Source organism: Oncorhynchus gorbuscha, linkage group LG02 (assembly GCF_021184085.1).
Source record: "Oncorhynchus gorbuscha isolate QuinsamMale2020 ecotype Even-year linkage group LG02, OgorEven_v1.0, whole genome shotgun sequence".
NCBI lineage: Eukaryota > Metazoa > Chordata > Actinopteri > Salmoniformes > Salmonidae > Oncorhynchus > Oncorhynchus gorbuscha.
The window spans coordinates 44,188,987-44,197,879 of NC_060174.1; the positions used below are offsets into that span (position 1 = coordinate 44,188,987).

General features: G+C 41.0%; 1 pseudogene; it reads right to left on the reverse strand.

Moving 5' to 3' along the window:
- LOC123990250 overlaps positions 1 to 2,501 on the reverse strand; it is a 25,696-nt pseudogene extending 23,195 nt beyond the window's left edge.
- Positions 2,502 to 8,893: the final 6,392 nt, after the last annotated feature.

The window sequence follows — 8,893 nt, forward strand, 5'->3', positions numbered from 1 at the left end:
GAATTCTAAGCTAAGGAGGAGATGAGGAAGCTTATATTTTTATGTGAAAATACTAGAGCTGCAGCTAGAATGCAGACAATGTGTTAACAGGATGCCATGACAAGAAAAGCATGCACCCAGGGAGTCAAATCATCAAAATCACCAGGTGGAACAGAAGACTATCAATAAAAATACCATGTGGTATATCAAATCATAAAAATCACCAGGTGGTATATATCAAATCATTAAAAACACCAGATGGCATGCATTAACATATTGTGCCCCGTAGGAAAGGCAAGGGGTTGGAATTGGACTGATATAAAATAGCAGAGGCTAATTATCTCTAGCATTCAACATGACAACATTAAAGTTAATAAGCAAAGAAAGTCCTTATTATTACTGATTATATTTTTTTGTATGGATATGCTGCTGTACTGACCCTGTGCTTCAAGACAAGTTCACCTGAATAGATTAGTGAGGTTTAGCCAAAGGCATTGTTTTATCTCCTAATGGAACAGTGTAGTTGTGTTCCATTCTAGTCTATGCATGATGGGAGGGATAGCAAATGGTGTACATTTGGAACATATGGCCGATTTATGGAAGTTCTCAAACATCCTCTCCATATAAGTGTGCCCTTTGAAGTCACCATATGCTGGTCATCTATTTGACCTTGACCCTGGAACTGAGGATATGTCAGTTACTGTAAAATATTGACCATAGAATACAGAATGCATAAATAGACCTATAACAAATCATTTAGAAAAACAGAAACAACGTCTTAAACCATCTGCAACCACTAAGTAAGGAAAGACGGTTTTGTACCTGAGACTGGGGAGGAGGGGAGGCTGCTGTCATCCTGGGTACTGCCAGTCTGAGAGAAGCATGGTCCTATGAGGCTCCCCTGCAAGACATGGCTCAGTCCTGGGCTGCTAGGCCTACTAATAGCCTGGTTCTCTGGTTCGCTCACAGACGCTTGTCGCTCATCTAATGACACCCTCCGCTTAGCCAGGAAGGCCCGCTGCTGTTCTTTAGCTGTGTATAGGTCTCCCTCATCTACAGCCGGTCCTGCTGCCATGACCTGCCAGCCTGGGTAGCTATTGAGGTTGTCTCCCTTGTTGGCAGAAGCCTGTAGTTGATACTCCCTGCTGCTGGCAGTCAGAGGAGGCACCAGATTATTCAAGCCCAACAAAGAGCGATTATTCTCCCCTTCAGTCATTGAATCATGTCCTGGTGCCAGCATCCTACCCAGCATCTCTTTCACCTTCATCCCAATGCCAGTTGTGGCGAAGATCTGCTGGAACTCTGAATGGCCCGCTCTCTCAGTGGAGAGGAACCTGCTGTTGAGGCTTGAGATGTACTGGGAGTAGAGGTGGATGTAGTGGGCATCCTGGGCTACACTAGTCATGCTGACAGATACCCCCTGGTCAGCAGGGAGCTGCTTGTTCTTAGCAGCCAGCTTGTTGAGGTGGACCTTCATGTGGTTCTTGAGGAACCAGGGTTCTTTGAATCGCCGGCTGCAGATCTGGCAGCAGTGCTCGAACGAGTCCTTGTGCTTACGCATGTGTCCCTTGAGGAACCAGGCCTGACTGAAGGTCTGACCACACACCTCGCAGGGGAACTCCCCACCAGGGTGCTTCATGCCCCGACCGCTGCCCAGTGCGGGCTTCTGAATCTGGACCGACTCGGAGGCGATGTGGGTAGTCTCCACATGGCTGATGAGCTCCTCCTCATGGGAGGTGGCGAACTCACACAGGGTGCACTTGTAGGGCTTGTGGAGGATCCGGATGTGGCGCTCTAGCTCCTGCTGCTTCCTGAACTTGCCCTTGCAGAAGGAGCAACGGAAGCCTGCAGAAGGCTGGGCCTGAGTGTGATCCTCCTGGCCTGTGGTGGTCATCTTGGGGGAAGTGGATCGCAGTGACAGAGTCTCTACAGGGCCAGAACCTGTGAAGGTCAAGGGGAGCTGGGTGGTGGTAGAGGCAGGCTTGGGTTGCTGGAGCTGGGCTATGTGGGGTCGTGGTGGCTGGGGCAGACCACCTAGACCATCCCTAATGTGCCTGTCCCTCAGGATGGCCCTCTCCTCCAGCTCATGGAGCAGTCTGTTCTCTTCTCTGATCCGGCCACGGCCTTTCCCAAGGTTGCCCTGCTTGTGAGTGCGCAGGTGGATCTTGAGGTTGCCCTTCTGTGCTGCCCGATGGTCACAGTAAGGGCATTTAAAGGGCTTCTCGCCTGTGTGCGTGCGCATGTGCAGCGACAGGATGCTGTTAAAGCGGAAGCGCTTACCACACAGTTGGCACGGGTACTTCCTGTTCTTGCGCGTGTCTTCCTGGGTGCTATTGACTTGGGTCATGTGACCCTGGTTCTGTACCCTCAGGAACTGTGGGAAGATGTCCACCCTTCCATTTATGCCACTCACAACCCCGGCTGAATCCATCAGCTGATTGGCTAGCAATGCCATCTGGCTCCTTTAGTGTGACTTTCCTCGTCGAATGGCGTGGCGGCTTTATCTACTCAGGGATCTGTGGACTGTTACAGTATGGAGGTCAGAGATTGGATGTCTCAGAGTCCTTCAGAAGCTTCTGCTTGTGGTTGATGGTATAGCGACCTTTGATACCTTTTCCTCAGAGATGGGAGTTGGACACACCTAGGCACATAATAGAAACTTCCACCTAAAAAGAGAAAATAATAGAAAAGACACATGAGGCATGAACGTGAGCAATAAGTACAATAGAACCCTCATATTACATACTACATTTACAGAAAACTCAAAGTGAAAATTATAAAGTATTCCAGTGAAGATTTGGTGGAAATGTTCTAGTTAAAGGCCCAGTGCATTAAAAAACACATTTTGTCTGTGTTTAGTTTCATATTGTAAAACATCTGAAAACTAACACTCTAAAAGTGTGAAAAAAGTTGGTCAGTGTTATTTCCTCATACTTGCTGGTTGAAAGTACAATCTACACAGTTCTTTGTGATCAGAAGGTTTGCATGGGCGGGAGTTTTGGCTTGCCTGTTGACATCACCAGTCGATAAATTGGATAATAGACCAATAACAAAGAGTTCAAAAACTCTGTCAATAACAGCTAGTTTTCAGTGTTCCCCTCCCCAGTCAGACCACTCCCAGACAGTCCTAGAAAAATTATTGCTTGAGAAAAAAAAAATCTTAAAAAACTATTTTAGTTTTTTGGAAAACTATTACAGTAAGGTTACCATGTTGTAATATTGATACAAAAATGGCTGCATCGGTCCTTTAAACATATCTGACAAATTAATTATGTATGTTGTTAACATGCTTTGATCATTTCAACTAGGAGATGACGCACCTGAAATAGATAAAAGTACTGTGTGTTTCTTATTCCTGTCTTTAGTATATTTGTGGTCTCACCTTATTGTTGTAGGATGCTAAAAAGCTGATTACGCCTAACAACAAAGTCTTCCTCTCCATTTACAGTATACCAATACTATGATGCGAGATGGAAATCTTTCTCTTGGTCTCATTTTAAACTGACCGTAGGTAGCTACAGTACTTAGCAAGCATAAACAACACAGCACCAAACAACGTATCAAATCACGTCCTACAAATCCCACCAGATATTTCACAAATATTTAAAATTGTTGTACAACCAAAAGCCAAAAAACAATGAAACATAACCTCTTCTCCTCTTCTCCACCGACCCATTTCCTCTCCATCCCTATGTACTAACAAACAAAGAGGCAAGTTCAAAACGTGCTACGATGGCATAGGTTACATAAATACTAAAAACAGAAAGTTCTATATAAGAGTTCTTTGGCTTGTAACCATAGCAGATACCTTTTTGGTATTATATAATTTCATAATATATATAATTACAATCGATATAAATCTGAATTAAACAGCAGACAGACTGATCCTACAGCCTTCTTAGACTCAACAACCTTGAATCAATTATCAGCAGACAAAATATTCAATAAAAACAGAGATGACCCAAAAATAAATATTAGACACTGTTAAAACATTCGTACGGAGAGAAGCACCAGGAATGAACGGATTTCCCATAGAATAATATTTAACATTTTAGGACAAAGTAGCTCCCCTACTAACACAAATGACAAAACACCTCACTCAATTCAGTGCTTCCTAGTTCCATGTATCAAACAGTTATTTCAGTTATATTAAAATCAGGAAAATCTGGAGAGTCCCCTGCTGATTACAGACCCATAAGTTTAATAAATTGTGACAATAAAATAATGACAAAGCTCATAAGCAATAGAATAGCACAAGTCTTATCACTCTTGATACATATCAATCAAACAGGGTTTATTAAAAATAGACACTTACAAACAAATACAAGAACATGTTTTAGTTTAATACAATACGCAAAAAAACAAGATATAGGTTGATCAGACTTTCGACCATCTTAAATGGCATTTTCTATTCACAACATTGGAAGTTTTCAACTTTCCAGCTGAAATAATATATGTAATAAAAATATTATATAAATGTCCTAAAGCAAAGATATACACAAATAATACATTATCTGATGAAATTGATTTAGAAAGAGGCACACGACAGGGATGTCCTCTTTTCCCCCCCCTGTTTGCACTGTCAATTGAACTGCTTGCAGAAAGAATTAGACAGGTATTAGTATTGGCAAACATGAATATTAACTAAACGTATTTGCAGATGATCTCCTGATATACCTGACCAATATTGAAAGCTCAATGCCCCCCTTGAAAACAAATATTTTCTGAATACAATAAAATCTCAGAATCTAAAATTAATGTGGGAAAAAAAGAAATAATGGCAATAGGAAAAATATAAATAATAATTATACACAATTTTTTTTTAATACATAGGATGGTTAATAAGTGACAAACAAATATATAAAGATAACTTTATCCCATTCCTTAACAATATGAAAGCAGTTCTAATTAAATGGAACAACCTTCCCATAAATCTTAAAGGTAGAATAAACCTTTTCAGAATGGCATGGCTCCCAACCTTTTTATAGTTATTCTCAGTAATACCAATTACCCCACCGAACATATTCTTTAAAAAAGTATACTCGGGTACATAATGAAGAGGTGCATTCTACATAATGAAGAGGTGCAATCTTTTCATGTGTCTGTTTTCAAAGGATGGAGCAAAGAACATGAACAACTTCATAATTAAGAACATTAGAAGCACATGGAAGAATCGATATCCCTCCCTACATACCAACGCTATGGAACAATCCTTGGAAAGCCTTTTAGAAGTCACAGATACGTTGGTTCACATGAAAATATAAAGGCATATAATGTACGTATAATCCACTATGAACTAATGTATAGATTTTTCAAAATATAAAACCTACAGCAAAATGGCTGAGTCATGTCTTAAGTGTAAAATGAACAATGACTCAATAATCCATACCTTCTGGGAATGCTGTAAAGGCCAAACGTTATGGGCGGAGTTAGAATGTTGGCTGTCAGAAGTATTACAATGTAAATGTACTTTTAACCCGCCTATGAGCATATTTCAAGACATGGCATATGATGGTGCAGTGAGATACCCAATGGGTTGGACAATACTTTTCTTGTCAATCATCTTGAAAAAACGTATACTTAAAAACTGGAAATCAACCAATCCTCCGTCGTTAACACAATGGAAAGGTCAAATGCTTTATTATCTAAATGTTGACAGTGTGTGGGCTATGGAGAGTAACAAAATGGTGCAGTTTGAGGCCATGTGGCAGAGAGTGATGCTGGAGATGGGGGTATGAGCAGGTGGGTCTGGGGCTGGGCAGGGTGACGTTGTTCATGTTTGTGTTTGTATGCTGTTGTTTGCATGTGTATGTTTTGTATTGTTTATGAATAAAACAAATCTTAAGGTTTTATAAAGAACCATTACATTTGACGTTTGAGTCATTTAGCAGAAGCTCTTATCCAGAGAGACTTACAGTAGTGAATGCATACATTTTAAGTGCATTCATTTACCAACATATTTATATGTATATATTCTTATTCCATTCCTTTACTTAGATTTGTGTGTATTATGTAGTTGTTGTGGAATTGTTAGATTACTTGTTAGATATTGCTGCACTGTCGGAACTGGAAGCACAAGCATTTCGCTACACTCGCAATAACATCTGCTAACCATTTGTACGCGACCAATAAACATTTGATTTGATTTGATGCTCCAAAGGTTCTGAATAGAACCTGTCTGGTGCTATTAAGAACCCTTTTCTGATACTGGCTCTCATGAGGACCGCCACAGGAATGAAAACCCCAGAGTTACCTCTGCTGCAGAGGATAAGTTCATTTGAGTTACCAGCCTCAGAAATTGTAGCCCAAATAAATGCTTCACAGAGTTCAAGTAACAGACACATCTCAACATCAACTGTTTAGAGGACACTGCGTGAATCAGGCCTTCATGGTCAAATTGCTGCAAAGAAACCACTACTGAAGGACACAAATAATAAGAAGAGACTTGCTTGGGCCAAGAAACATGAGCAATGGACATTAGACGGGTGGAAATCTGTATTTTGGTCTGCAGTCCAAATTGGAGATTTTTGGTTCCAACAGCTGTGTCTCTGCGAGGTGCGGTGTGGGTGAACGGATGATCTCCACATGCGTATTTCCCACCGTAAAGCATGGAGGAGGAGGTGTTATGGTATGGGGATACTTTGCTGGTGACACTGTCTGTGATTTATTAAGAATTCAAGGCACACTTAACCAGCATGGCTACCACAGCATTCTGCAGCGATACGTCATCCCATTTGGTCTGGCCTTAGTGGGACTAACACTTGTTTTTCAACAGGACAATGACCCAAAACAACTCCGGGCTGTGTAAGGGCTATTTGACCAAGAAGGAGAGTGCTGCATCAGATGACCTGGCCTCCATAATCCCCAGACCTCAACCAAGATGTTTTGGGATGAGTCTGACCGTGGAGTGAAGGAAAAGCAGCCAACAACTGCTCAGCGTATGTCGGAACTCCTTCAAGACTGTTGGAAAAGCATTCCAGGTGAAGCTGGTTGAGAGAATGCCAAGAGTGTGCAAAGCTGTCATCAAGGCAAAGGGTGGCTATTTGAAGAATAAAATAAAAAAAACTACATGATTTCATATGTGTTATTTCATAGTTTTGATGTCTTCACTATTATTCTATAATGTAGAAAATAGTAAAAAATCTTTTAAAAACCTTGAATGATAAGGTGTTCTAAAACTTTTGACAGGTAGTGTAGCTGCAAAACCTTGTTCTGCTATGCTATACAACTGTTTTATGTGCTATATATAGAACCCTTTTTATTGGTTATTTATAGAACCTTTATGGAGTATGGTTATCTAAAGAACTTTTTATCAATCTCAAAAGTTATTTTTCGATCCTTTTGAAGAACAATACAGGGTTATTCTGGAAAGCCATATTTTACTGTTAAAATTCCTTAGGAGTTATTGTTGTGCTAATTGACAAGTTGAATCAGTTGTGCTAGCTCTGAACAGCTGGGGATCCCTAAAGGAGAGAATTGAGAACCACTGATTTAGTAAACCGTTCTCAAGTGACACAAGGCCATACATGAGTCTTGGCCACAGTCATGTGGCATACAGTATATTTGAGATTTGTATCTAAAATAATAATTGAGAAATAAATGGCATATGAGATTTTGGCATTACCCAGGCTTCCTTTAAGACTCAATAGTGTTTCAAATGTACAGTGCACCCGGAAAGTATTCAGACCCTTTGACCTTTTCCACATTTTGTCACGTTACAGCCTTATTCTAAAATGGATCAAATAAATGTTTTGCTCATCAACCTACTCATAATAACCCACAAAGTGAAACAGTTTGTAATTTTTTTTTGCAAATGTATTAAAAATACAAATAAAACATAAATACCTTATTTATAAAAGTATTCAGACCCTTTGCAATGAGACTCGAAATTGAGCTCAGGTGCATCCTGTTTCCATTGATCATCCTTGAGATCTTTCTACAACTTTGGAGTTGGAGTCCACCTGTGGTAAATTCAATTGATTGGACATGATTTGGAAAGGCACACACCTGTACATGATCATCTGATCATTTATCACTCCAGTGTTAATCTGCAATATTGTAATTATTCGCCTACCTCCTCATGCCTTTTGCACACAATGTATTGTGTTATTGACTTGTTAATTGTTTACTCCATGTGTAACTCTGTGTTGTCTGTTCACACTGCTATGCTTTATCTTGGCCAGGTCGCAGTTGCAAATGAGAACTTGTTCTCAACTAGCCTACCTGGTTAAATAAAGGTGAAATAAAAAATAAAAAAGTATATATAAGGTCCCACAGTTGACAGTGCATGTCAGAGAGAAAAACAAGCCATGAGGTTGAAGGAATTGTCCATAGAGCTCTGAGACAGGATTATGTCGAGGCACAGATCTGGGGAAGGGTACCAAAACATTCTTAAAAAGAAGACGTTTGGAACCACTAAGACCAGGCTAAACTAAGCAATCGGGGGAGAAGGGCCTTGGTCAGGGAGGTAACTGAGAAACCGATGGTCACTCTGACAGAGCTCCAGAGTTCCTCTGTGGAGATGGGAGAACCTTCCAGAAGGACAACCATCTCTGCAGCACTCCACCAATCAGACTTTTATGGTAGAGTTGCAAGACGGAAGAAACTCCTCCGTAAAAGGCACATGACAACCCGCTTGGAGATTGCCAAAAGGCACCTAAAGGACTCTTGGACCATGAGATAAAGTTTCTCTGTTCTGATGAAACCAAGAATGAACTCTTTGGCCTGAATGCCAAGCGTCATGTCTGGAGGAAACCTTGCACCATCCCTACGGTGAAGCATGGTGGTGGTAGCATCATGCTGTGGGGATGTTTTTCAGTGGCAGGGACTGGGAGACTAGTCAGGATTGAGGGAAAGATGAACAGAGCAAAGAGATCCTTGATGAAAACCTGCTCCAGAGCCCTCACCTTCCAAA